The sequence below is a fragment of the Tiliqua scincoides genome, chromosome 4 (assembly GCF_035046505.1).
Source record: "Tiliqua scincoides isolate rTilSci1 chromosome 4, rTilSci1.hap2, whole genome shotgun sequence".
Taxonomy (NCBI): domain Eukaryota; kingdom Metazoa; phylum Chordata; class Lepidosauria; order Squamata; family Scincidae; genus Tiliqua; species Tiliqua scincoides.
In genome coordinates, this window is record NC_089824.1 from 21,180,912 (window position 1) to 21,194,464 (window position 13,553).

Here is a 13,553-nt window from a genome sequence, read left to right on the forward strand (position 1 = left end):
TGAGGCAGAAGACATGTAATGTCTGGAGGTGAACCCTTCTCCACTGATTACCAAGGATGGGAAGAGAACAGGCATGTGGCAGTTTAGGGCGTGATCCTAACCCACTTTCCAGCACCAACATAAGGGCAATGCAGCTTATGGGTAAGGGAACAAAACATTGCCATACCTTGAGAAGGCCTCCGTGACTGCTTCCCAACTGCAGGATGCAGCACATGCCCCAATGGCACAGCTATGCCAGTGCTGGAAAGTTGGTTAGGATTGCGCCCTTTATTCCTTTCCCATGTACTTGGTGCAGTGTGGTTGTGGTCATTGCCACATTTGCCCCAGGGGGACATATAAGAATTTGATTGGAATTCCTTGCCTCCTTACACAAGCAGCATCAGACCTCCTTGGCATCCATTGCTTTCATGTTACTCAACACACAAGGAAGCTCAGCTGTGTAGAACAAGGTTTTATATATGTCCCAAGAATGGTGTGGGATCAAAGAGAGGGAGCAGAGCATTCATAGCCTCTAGTATATCAGTGGGGTCTTCCTAACCCTTATGTGCCTGGTTCTATACCAGTGGTTCCCAAGCTGTGGGTCAGGACCTGATTTTTGGTGGGTCACGAAAAGGCGATGGGAAGATCTGATAACTAATTGCCTCAAAGCCAGAGAATATTCAAAAATCAGATAATGTAGCTTCTAATTACCCTGCAAAATCCTCAGCTCCTGCAGTTTGTAAGGATGCGTAAATATAAGGAGGTAAATGTTTGAGGGTCTTTTTCTGGTTGTTATTACTTATAAATAAATAAAATATTTGTTTCTTTCTAGTTCTCTTTTTTTACAAAGTTTAGTAAACCCAGGTGGTCCTGATAGAGTGTCCCAGGTGTAAAGTGGGTCCCAGTGCTAAAAAATTTGGGAACCACTGTTCGACACCATACAGAAGGCTGTTCGGGCCAGTTTTTCTTACAGCCTTCATAGACTTTAAAAACACTACAGGCACTTTAAATTACTACCCTGTGGCTTCTGCTACCAATCTATGTGCAGTCTTTCAACAGGCTACCAGAGCCAGCCACAAAGCAAGGAATGGTGTAGGTAAAATGTTAATGGAAGCCGTAGTGTAGTGCAGTGAGGTTTTCATTTCCTGGATGGCATCCACCCAAGATTCAAACTGTAAAAATGTATTCCTGAACCTACCCAGGACTCAGAATATGGGTCTGTTCTGTTACTGAAGGGCAAAATTCTCAGACAGATCCATGATGGAGTCTGGATTCAACCACCCTGATTTGTTTCTTTGCTTTTAATGTATTGTAGCAGTTTTCAACCTTTTTCATCTAATGGCACACTGACAAGGTGTAAAAATTGTCAAGACACACCATCACTGCGAGTGGGGGGGTTCACCCCACCCCAATGGCCCTACTTATAAATGACCCTCCCCCAAACTCCCACAGCACACCTGCAGACCATTCATGGCACACCAATGTGCCATGGCACACTGGTTGAAAATTGCTGAAGTATTGATATATGTGGGAGCCAGTTGATGAGAACTAACTGGAACTGAGCTTCATATCAGAAGAGTCATGTATATAACTTCCCAATACCGTATAGTTGTAGCATATCTGAATGCCACCCTGGAATCAAAAATGGAAACCAAAGCCTACATGTAGAAAATAAACATGTTGGAGAAAGTTTGTAGATCATCCCTTTTTTTCCTTAAATTTCTGCCCAGCCCACAGATGTACATATTTGATCCCTGTTGCATATATGCAGCATTGGGCAGAAATGGCTTAGGTAGACTGCAGTCAGAACTCAGGGTATATTTTCACCTGTGCTCCATTGTATATTTCCACTGAGTTTCATTTTGGCTGGCACTTTGTTGTCCATATCCCAGTCTTTTTGTATGATACAGACTGATCCTCCTTTCGGGCTTGTGTATGGGTGCAAATTTATTTTGTAATTATGTGCAATTATATTGTATGCTTGTGCAATATTTAGTGGGATGTCCGTGGATTCAACATACCACCAAATCCTCTGATGCAGTTGGCAAACAAAATGAACCCAAGAAGAAGTTGTTAGAGTTGCAACCCTTTGTCTGGTAAAGAGTTGTATGGAACCTTGGATGAGCAGGCACACAAAACAGCATACACCAGCAGAGTTCTTTGCATGCAGTGGTTATATTTCAGAGCAAGGGTTATCACAGGTAAACAGTCCTAGTCAGCACGATGAGCAGTCAGTCCATAAACAACAAATCCAAATCAGTTTTCCAAGATACACAGTCAAAGTTCATTCCATGGCCAGTAACAACATGTATATACTCACATCCAGCCTCCCAAGTTACTGGCAGCAGTTCAGTAGTCTCCTACTGCTGCACTGGAAGCTCAACAGACCAAACATTAAGTAGTTGGAGTGGCCAATCAGTGTAGGCTAAGCCACACCCAGGGTGAGGCAGTCTCAGGTGTTTGCTGATCCTGCTGACTCCAGCAATCTGCACCTGTTCCTTGAACCAACTTGTAAGCTGTGGTTCTGCTTCCCTCAGAACACAAAGCTAACAGAAGTCAGGAGAGGGGGGAAAGGAAGGGAGAATAGAAGGAAATAGTGATCAGAAGGTCAAGGAGCATACATACAGAAGCTACATATGTACGTCCATACCCACACCATAGAATAATTAGCAAAGTACATTAGCCAAATGCATGGTTTTGTGCAAAACCAGAATAAATAGGTTCTGATAATGCTATAGGGGAGGCAACTGTATAGGGACAGCAACTGTTACCCTGCACATGCCCCATCTTGTCTGATCTTGGAAGCTAAGCAGGGTCAGGCCTGGTTAGTACTTGGATGGGAGACCGCCTGGGAATACTGGGTGCTGTAGGCTTGTACCATAGTCTTTCGAGACTGAAGGTTGCCAGCCATAGGGGAGGCATCATGTAACATTTGTCCAAACTAATCATAGAAAAGTTTGTACCTCTTTAACGAGGTACTAACTTTCATATGAAGAAACAAGAAAGTTGAGTCCTAATTGGGAGAATCTGTGACAGAAAGCCAGTGGAGCTGTAGGGTGTAGCTATTTTCTGATCTGGTGCAGGCATCTCCTTTCTCAAGCAGGCTGATGAGCTCTGTTTTCATCTAAAGAATTATGCGTGTGTGAAGCTCATCTTTGCTGGCTGCCTTTGGACACCCCAAGTCCCATGGATTGTCTTTATTTACGAAATGCATTCGTTACTTTGCTTTGAATCACCAGATTGTATGGTAACATCATCCCCATACTAGGGGACATCCACTAAAATTGAGTGTTGGGAGAGTTAGAACGGACAAGAGAAAATATTTCTTTACACAGCGTGTGGTTGGTCTGTGGAACTCCTTGCCACAGGATGTGGTGACGGCATCTGGCCTGGATGCCTTTAAAAAGGGATTGACAAGTTTCTGGAGGAAAAATCCATTACGGGGTACAAACCATGATGTGTATGCACAACCTCCTGATTTTAGAAATGGGCTATGTCAGAACGCCAGATGCAAGGGAGGGCACCAGGATGAGGTCTCTTGATATCTGGTGTGCTCCCTGGGGCATTTGGTGGGCCGCTGTGAGATACAGGAAGCTGGACTAGATGGGCCTATGGCCTGATCCAGTGGGGCTGTTCTTGTGTTCTTATGTAAACAATACTGAACCTGTTCACCCTCTGTGAGTGCTCGGTTCCCTAGCAGTCCTGTGCAACCTGTGACCCATCAAACCAACTGCAGCCCCTCTGTGCTCAGCATGATGGAGCACAAGTGGTACAGGCCTCTTCTAATGATGTGTTGCTTCCCAGAAACACAGTTTGTTAGACAACATGGTGGATCATTTTCAAATGGCAACTGGAGTTATTTTGGGAGAAGCACAGCATGCCTTAATACAGAATTGTATCCGAATGCTAAGAAAGGAAATTGCCTTCTCCTTGGCAATATGTTATTATACACTATTTCTGATGCTTTATGTGACAGCATTCCATTGATTGTAACTGAATTATTTCTGTCTTATTTCTGCCTACCTTTGGCTATTCTGTGCGGTCAGCAGCCTACACACTTTTGGGGAACCTGCACATCACTTCCTTTGAGGCAAAGTGGCCCCTTAAACAACTTGGAGGAGGAAAGCAGTGTGTCAGGGGAAGAGTCTGTAAACCCAGCTGGGGTTAAAGGTAACTCGGAGACAATTTCAGGGGAAAGCAGCGAGTGCGGAAGAGATCAGCCCTTTGCTTTTCTGTCTACCTTGGAGCAATGGCATTTGGGTTTCTTAGCTCCAAAAGAGCTGTCAAAATGTGTAATTCCTGCCATACTTACTATATATTCAGAGCCCACTGGGACGTCACTCCTGTCAGCAACTACCTGCTTATCTAAGAGAACTGAAACTTTTAATAGAATCATCAGGATTCTTGTTAAAATTTGAGATGCATTGAAATGCCACATGACTTTTAAGTTACTAGCCCTCATGCATTTTGATTTTTTTTTTAAAGCAGTCTTGAGACGCTTAATCTTGAGAATAGATGGGCAGCCCAATCTTAAACTGCAGTGGTGCAGCCAGACCTCAAAGCCGGGGCTGAATACAATGCAGCTTAGGAGCAGGCTGGAGGGGTCCTTGGGATAAGGGGATGTATTTTCCCTTATCCTGAGTAAAGTCCCAGCCACCCCATGAGACTTCTTGGATCTGCACCAACTTGGATCTGCAGCAGGCACAAATCTGGGAAGCCCTGAGTAGGGCTCCCCACCTGGGGAAGGGGGCTTGAATGAGGTGTGTCCCGCTGCAGCTGATTCCACCCTTTCCCAGGCCCTATCCTCCCCCATTCTGCCCCCTCTCTGCCTCCAATCCCCCCATTTGCTATCCTCCTCCAACCCCCCCCCCATTCACCCTCCCCACACCCCCGTGCCAACCAGTGAGAACTTATAAGTGCTGGCCAGTGTAGGGTCTGCATGCGGCTCTGCCCAGCCAGTCTGGGCCTTCATGTCTGCCCAGTCAACTCTCGAGTAACCGCAAACATGCCTTATGGCACATTTGCAACACTCTGAGCTGATACGGAACAGCCACACCGGCTCAAGTAAAAGTTAGACTTGCACTGTAAATCACCATCCTTCTTTTGTCACACCAGATCGATCTGCTTCACAACAAAAATATGTTCAAAATCTCATTATTGAGATTATAGTGGCCAGCAGCTGAGTTTTTTTAACCAGGACATTTTATAGCCCTCTCTTTTTCTCCCGTCAAAAAGCGTTTCTGTGGTAAGCAAATGTTACCGACTGGTTTTAAGTTTGTAGCATCTGCTTTCTGAATGGATTCAAAGTTTAAATAACCTTGAATAAAGCTGAGGTTTTTCTTGTGAGCTTCTCAGTAGTAGATGTGATGCCTTATTATAACAAGAAGGTCAACAGTGTTCTGTAGAGATGTCAAATAAACATTTTAAAAATCCATTTGTTGCCATAGTGCTTGTTTCTGTTACATTCCAATGTAACATCATAATGTGGATCTCACAGCCCAGTCCTGTTCTGAATTGGGTGGTTGGGTTTGGGGCTTTGCGACAGTGGAAGAGCCTTTGGGAGGGCTGCCGTGAGAGGTGGACCGGACTTCGCTGCACCCGCTGGAGAAGATAAGGCATTGGTGGGTTGGGGTGAAACTGGTGCATGCTAGATTCTATCCCCTCTTTTTGCACTCTTCATGCCCCTTTCTTCTCCTTGAACTTGTGCCAGCTACAGAACTAGCGCAGGTCCAAGGAGACCCCATTGCAGAGTGGGAGACTAACAGAGAGGTAAGGGGATGGGAATGAGAGGGTAGGATTAGGCTCTTCCAGAACTGTACAGCCTACCCTGATAATATTTATATCCATCATTCTGTGTTCCATTTGTGATCTTGCGACCCACAAATATTGTCAGGACAGGCAAGAAAATATTTCTTGGTATATTGCATAATCCTCTTACGGAATCCATTATCACAGGATGATGTGGTGGCCAAGGACGTAGATGGCTTTAATTAAAAGGGCGTTCAGCAAATTCAGGGAGCGTAGACCTATCAGTAACTATTAGCCATGGTGGTGAATTGAAACGTCCATGGTTAGAGGCACCAGTCTTTGAGTGCTGCTGGAAGGGACAGCCGTTGTCATACCCTGCTGGTGTGTCGGACCTCTAGTGTCGTTTACTGGTCAAACTGTGCAGGCCTGAGCTTCAAAATAAAATGATGGTGACTGCCCTGCCCCAACCCACCTGAGGTCAGGTTGCAACCTACTTCTGGATCCTAATCCACCTGTTGAAGACCACTGGTCTACACCTACTGGCAGCAGCTCCCCAGGTTTCTTTCATGGGTGTCTTTTCTAGTCCTGAAAATGCCAAGGACTGAACTCTTCTTATGCAACCTGGAACTTTTTGATATGATCTTCCTATGTTCACTTATTTTGGATTCCTGTTACCTTTAGTGGGGAAGGTTTATCTTATTGTTGCAACGGACACCACCCACAACCATTTTGCACAGCTTGTGACTCGCCAACCAAAGCACAGCACAGCAGTCCAGTATGTTGGCACCTAAGTGTTCAACAACCACCCCAGCAAGTCAGCAACAAAGTGGATATGGACCCCAGTTGAACTTCCACACGTAGTTGCTGGGCTGCCTTTGACTTGGTAGATCTCCAGGACCTGAGGTTAAAAGCCTTCTCTTGTTGTGTTCCCTGAGATTCATTTGTTTTGTTTTTTGAATCCTTGGGACTGCATCCAGGGTCTCATGAGTGGGAAGTGCAAACTACTCTGAAGAGGTGGCACCTCTCCAGAAGAACTGCATATCAGGCAGAAATTGTTGGCAAAGGAAGCCTCATGGAGATGTTGCATTTTAAAAATGCATGTGGGAATTGGGCCTCAGTGCAAAGACCTTCTTCCCCTCTTTGTGGCACTGGATTCTCTTGCAATGAATCATACTGCCCGAGAATGGCTTTGCAAGCAGGTCAGTTCAATGAAGTGAAAAAGAAAAAGGAACCTGTGATGCTGCAAAACCAGCCTTTTAGGACACTGCTTCTTAGACATTTCAAGCTTGTGTTCCTTCCATGGGATTTACTTTCTGGATTCCATTGGATTTCATGGGGGTGGGGGGGGAAGCATGAGAAGCCTCTACTGGGAAGATATGATGAATTAATGAAGATTCTCTGAGCCAGGGACTGGCTTAATTAAAACCATTACTCGCAACACACCACTCAGGCAATAAAGCCTTGATAAAAACAAATCACAAAAACAGTGTAAATACAGCAGAGCAGCCGTCAAAGATTCAGTACCCCTTGCTTGCCCATTGTGGTCGTGAAAGTGCCATAAAGCACTTTTGCCCCAACATAAGTGGAGTTAGGCCGATGCATGAACTTGTGCTGGCCTCCCCACACCAGCGCAGGCCACAGGGAAAGGGGGAGTTGCATCAGTCGAGCTAGGCTGTCGCAGGGATCTGCGGACAACAGAGAGGAGGCAGGAGGGAGGCCTTTCAGGTGGGGGGAGGGCGGGTGGCGGGCGTTCCCGGGGTGAGCAGGCGGGGAATGGGAGGCGGGACCAGAATCTGGCAGTTATGCCCGATCCTAACCCCATTCCCGGGTGACCTGAGGCAGTCTCGAGCTGCTCGAATTTGCACCACCCATTTCTGTGGCACAGGTCTGAGTAGCCACATTGGGGCTGCTGCCGCTTTACCTAGGGGAAGGGGAAGCGATTTCCATTGTTCCAGGCTGAGCTGCTTTCAGCCCCAATCCTGCCTTGGATGCAGCGCAGGCCTGGTGGCATGCCTGCTCCAGGGCAGCTTAGAATGGTGCTGCACGTGCAAGAAGAAAAGTAGACCAGGCAGATTTTCTCAGAGAGGGACTTCCACAGTGTAGGTCCCCCCACATATGAGACGCGTCACTAGGTGCAAGAGCTCACTGATGGACCACCTTTCATACCAGAACATACAAAATAAATTGCAACATCATACACACAACTGAAATGCAGTGGCATCACTGAGGTAATATATAACAGTGCAGGTCACCCGACAAATCAGTAACTAACAAAAAAACAGCGGCAAACTTGATGACTTTCACACTTGATGACTTTCATACTAACATTTTTATTGGCTCCCTGCTGTGTCATAACAACACCTCATTGGCTCTCAGAACAATCAGTCTCATTGGTCAGTTTTTGTTACATAAGGCAGTTGTGTTTTCCTTTTCTGCTTATTTGGCTATAATATTTGATAAAATACAGATATTTCAACACTTTTTGTTCACATTCTGCATTAAATTATGCATTATAGGATATATCACATATTGGTATTATTTGAAAATACCAAGATTTTTATAATTTTGGCCAGTAGTGGTGTCACCCTCCCCATGAGTGCTTCATCGATGCGGTGTTCATCTCCTAGCGATGCCATTGGTGCCACCACAGAAAAGGTCCTGTCTCTTGTGATTACATCAGATGGCAGTGGGACACAAAGGAGAATCTTCATTGTTGAGCTTGACACTGGTGGTTTATTCAAGGCATGGTGGTTCTTTAGGTGACCTGGCATCATTCCATGAAGAATTCAGTTCAGAATCAGATAAGCCAATGGAGATGGTGCAAGGATCAGACTTGTGTGACCTGATCTTTGCGCTCAAGTCAAATCCCTTGCTGCTGCATTTTGGCCAGCTGACGTTTGGCCTGCTGACCGCCGTCAAGGACGGCCTTACGTAAAGAGCATTTAACCTGGATGTCACTAGGGCAGGGATAACCAGGCAAGTTTTTAGTTGGCACAACATCTAAAGCTCATAGAAAGCAGTCGTGTTCACAGCAGTGGTATAGCTACAGGACAGCGGCACAGTTAGTATTGCAGGTGCCAAAAGGTGGCATGTGAGCAGCCCTTTCCACTCACTGTCGAAGCCATTTGGGGCAACGATGGCAACACACAGGCCATCGCAGTTTGGAATGGCTCTGACAGCAAGTGGGAGGGCCCACTAACATTGAACAGTGCAGCGCCTACAGTGGTTGGCAACCTTCAGTCTCGAAAGACTATGGTATAAGCCTATAGCACCCGGTATTCCCAGGCGGTCTCCCATCCAAGTACTAACCGGGCCTGACCCTGCTTAGCTTCCAAGATCAGACGAGATTGGGCATGTGCAGGGTAATAGTTGCTGCCTACAGTACTTACCATGCTACCCCCCATAGCTATGCCACTGGGTCACAGTTGCTACCTGTATTTCCAGGAGCATTTCAGGTTCAAGGGGGACCCTTAAGTTGCAAACCTGCTTCTTTCAGCAGGAAGGCAACCCTGCGTAGAAGATGTTGCGTGGCTATCTCCATTGATTTACTTCAAGCTTAGAGCCTAGCAAACAAGGCAAGAGAAGAGCAGAAGAGGGAAGGGAAGTACTTGCAAGGGTGAAACAGGTAGGTGCAGCATCCTACCTAGCAAAGAGATGACCAGGGATGGAACACCACACAACCCCTGATACTAAATGCATTGTGTATGACCCAATCCAAAAAGATTCACATTCCATGTTGCATCAGAGCAGGTGTCTCCAGACCTTCCCTGCATTCCCTCCAGATGCCTTCCCTGCTGTAAAGGCATCCCTGTTTTACTTCATTGTTCCTTCTCTGACAGGTTTACCTGCAAGTAATCGCTGCGGTTGTGGAACAAAACATTTCAACTGGGAAAATGAGAAGTCTCCTTTGTAGGGAAGCCAATCAATTCTTCCCATTTAGAAGTCTCTCCAAAAGGTATCGCTCAGCTAGAATGTAAATAAAGTCTTTTTCTTCACAGTTCCCCCCCCCCCCCACAGCAGTTCATCCACTTAACAAAAGAAATTGAACAGTTCTATTTATGCTCCAAAATACAGTCTGTTCAACTCAAATGACAGCGAGACAAAAATACGAGGATAGCGGTATTGGTTTCTTCGGGGCCTAGCTCTGCACTTCAGAAAAATGCTAGCGTCAATCAAGCAGTTAAGTCGCCAAGAATAAATACAAAGATTCAATAAAGCAATGGGGCGGGGGGAGTGATAGAGAAGACATAAATTGACTCTACTTCAAGAATGCTGATCTCTGAAAATGTAGCTAAAACACAGCCCCAAAACCTTCATCAGAAGTTTCAATTCACTTATAAAAGCAAGACTTACAGCCCAATCGTATTCTCCCCACCACTGCGGCGATGCCAAACTGGCTAACACTGCATTCCATGGTGGGGGGGCTGGGGGGGGGCTAGAAGGCTTCAACGGGGAAAGGGGATTTTAAATAACCTTACCCCTGCAAAAGCCTCCCAATCCACAATGGGTCTCCTCAAACCTGTGTCAGTAACTTTGCTAGCGCATGTTTGAGGACAGAAAGGGGATGGGGAGATTGCTGCCGGAGGGGATAAGATCTAGTGTGGGCCATCCACAACAGATGGTCCCCCTACCACAGTCTCCCCACCTTCCCTGCCTGGTTTCACCCCTTCCCCGCCTCTGTTCTACCCTTCCGCCACCCTCTTCTGCCTCTCCCATCATCTTACCTCCTCCCGTGAGCAGGGACATCAGCAGTGATGGGGGTGGGAAGGCAGAGGCTTTCCACTTGTGCTCCCAGCAATGCGCTAACTAGCAAGCTATCAAAGCACCTTTTGTGACAAGCACTGACTGCTGTTGTGGGAGCCTTGTGCCATCAGGCAGCAAGGTGAAGACTGGACTTTTAGACTAGTGTTTCCCAAACTTTTTTTTTACTATGACCCTGAATACAGTTTTTCTTTTAGTCCTGTGATCCATGGAGTTGGTACGAGGTATTAAAAATATGTATTTATTTTTCACATTTTTTATGCCACCGTTCCTCTAAGGCAGGGGTGCCCAAAACCCAGCCCTGGGGCCACTTGCAGCCCTTGAGGACTTCCAATGTGGCCCTCAGGGAGATCCCAGTCTTCAATGAGCCTCTGGCCCTCTGGAAACTTGCTGGAGCACATACTGGCCCGACGCAACTGTTCTCAGCATGAGGGCAACTGTTTGACCTCTCGCGTTAGCTTTGGGATGAGGGCTCCCTCCACTGCTTGCTGTTTCACGTCTGTGATGCAGTAGCAGCAGCAAAGAAAAGGCCAGCCTTGCTTTGTGCAAGACCTTTTATAAGCCTTGAGCTATTGCAAGACCTTCATTCATTCATATAAGTTCCACCTCTAGTATATTAATTTATATAAACGTATGTAAATTTATTCAAATTTTAAATGTAAATTAATTCTTTTTTCCCCCGGTCCCCGACACAGTGTCAGAGACAATGTGGCCCTCCTGCCAAAAACTTTGGACACTCCTGCTCTAAGGAGCTCAGGGTGGTGAACAGACAGTAGTTCCTTCCCTCCTTTTGTCCTCACAGCAACCATGTGACGTAGGTTAAGCTAAGAGATAGTGACTGGCCCAAGCTCCATGGCTGAGCGGGGATCTGAACCTGGATCTTTCAGGTCTTAAGTCCAATTTCCAAACCCTCCGAGCTAAGATTGTTTTCCTGTAACCCTCAGGAACATTAACGTGACCATCATGAGGTCTAAGTCAGTGGTTTGGAAACTGATACTCTTAGACCACGTGGAAATTACAGGGGGGAGCACAAGACTCCTTCATCTTTTGTGACCCCCCCAAGCCACTACTAGTTTTAAAAGGATATCAGGGGCTATGATTTGGCTTAAATTGGGAGATCAGGTGGGTTGAATTATGGATATCATTAAGGGACCTTTCTTCTATTTGCTCCATCATTTGAGCACCGAAAATAGCTTTCTAACAACAAGAATAGCCTAGGTAAGGACTGGAAACTCTCATAAAGTCTCCATAAAGATTCTTGGGGCTTACTGGTTAACACTCTAAGTGCGCAATCCAGCCCTTCACTGTAAGGCACATTTGCGCCTCCTTGGGAGGAAGCCGGGCTGGTGTTCAGAGGACACAAGCCTCTGCACCAGTTTCCTCTGCGAGTCTTGCATCGACCTTGCTGGGCCAATGCAAGGCTCTGGGGTGGGGGGAGGGAGGTGTTCCTGGGTGGGGGGAGGGCAGGGGGAGGGCGAGCAGTGGGCAGCCCTGGGGGCGGGCGGGTGAGGAGCGGGAGGCAGGATCCAGCAGTTATGTCAGATCCCAACCCCCGTTCCCGGGCAGGACGGAGCGGCTTCAAGCCGTTCCGCTCTCGTCGGACTTGTGCCACCAAGGAGGTGGCATAAGACCAAGGAGACCCATCGGGCCAAAGGCACCTTACCCAGGGGTAAGGGGAAAAGTTTCCTCTTGGCTTGGCTGTTCCAGTGCAGGGTAAGCTTGTGCCCTAAGGGGCTTAAAAGGGAGCCCATTTAGTGTGGTATAAGCTTTGGTGGTTTATTTCATCAAATTCTTCTTTTTATCATACATCTCTGAAGAGGGGTCCACTTACACTATGTTAAAATTATTCGGCTTTATGGTGCTGCAGGCTCTCACTGTTTGAATGCAGCAGACTAAATAACATGGCTACCCCTTGGTAAACAATATGTTTGCTGGATTAATAATAAATGATCATTGTGCACACTGTGTTTTGCATACCGGGATTTGCAAGAGTGTAACCCTTAATACAAAATCTGAATTTGTCTTTGGGAAATGATACAAGCAACCTGGGAGATATCAGGAAAAATAATATAGTTTCAATTGCAATTCTGTTTCAGCTGATGAGATAGGATAATTGAAAGATGTCTTTTAGTACTTCTGAATGTTGTTAAGGGAGATAGTGACAGGAGAAAATCATTTGTCAATCAGAACAGGCTTTTCCTCAATGTGGCTCTTTCACTGAATGTACATATGTGAGATATCAGTTCCTGATTGTATAACAGCAGGGGAATCTTCCCTTAGAGAAATCAACTGTATATGTCTTTTGACCTAATGTCTGGAGGGATGAAAATGTCACTGCTTATTATGAAAGCACATGAGAACCCTTAATTTAACTGCCCAATCCTAAATGGGCTGGGCTACATTGGCACATCTCTACAATTGGTGCTAACTACCATAGAACATCAGCATCAGTTGTGAAAGTTGCAAATTGCCATATCCAGTGGCACATCTAGTGTGGCTGTTATGGAAAAGGGACTAAGGAGTTTGGGCAAAGCCTTCATAGAAAAGTTGCCTTTTACGAAGGCATTTGATGTTCTGAGAGGCAGTTCCAACATGAAAGCAAGAATGACAAGATGGTTTTTGTTTTTTTTACTTGATTCCACAAGAGCTGGATAGGCCTGAAACCAGTTGCAGGCCTAGTTAAGATAAAGGGGAGAGCAAAGACAACCAGATGCCTTGAAATGATTTCTGAAGTTTCATCTGGCCTATTTAGGAGTCCCCTTTCAGGCCTGGCCATTACCCAGTTCTCCTACCACTACACACACTCACAATATACACTGAACAATGATCTGGGAATCTGTTCCTTTAAGATACGAGAGGCCAAAGGAATTCACTCCAAGTGTTAGGAATGCCAGAATGTGAGCCACTTGTCGGCCATGGGAACAAGAACTTTTAGGGAAGGCTGTCATAGCTCAGTGCTACAGCATATGTTCAGTTGGGTGTTTTCACGTGCTGAAGATTCTCACTCAATGGCGATCCTGGAGGAGTCGGAGGGGCAAAAGCCCCAGACGCCACACCTGTGGGTC

General features: G+C 46.2%; 1 pseudogene; it reads right to left on the reverse strand.

Moving 5' to 3' along the window:
• Window positions 1–8,987: 8,987 nt before the first annotated feature.
• LOC136650546 (5S ribosomal RNA) lies at window positions 8,988–9,104 on the reverse strand (annotated as a pseudogene).
• Between the last annotated feature and the right edge of the window lie 4,449 nt (window positions 9,105–13,553).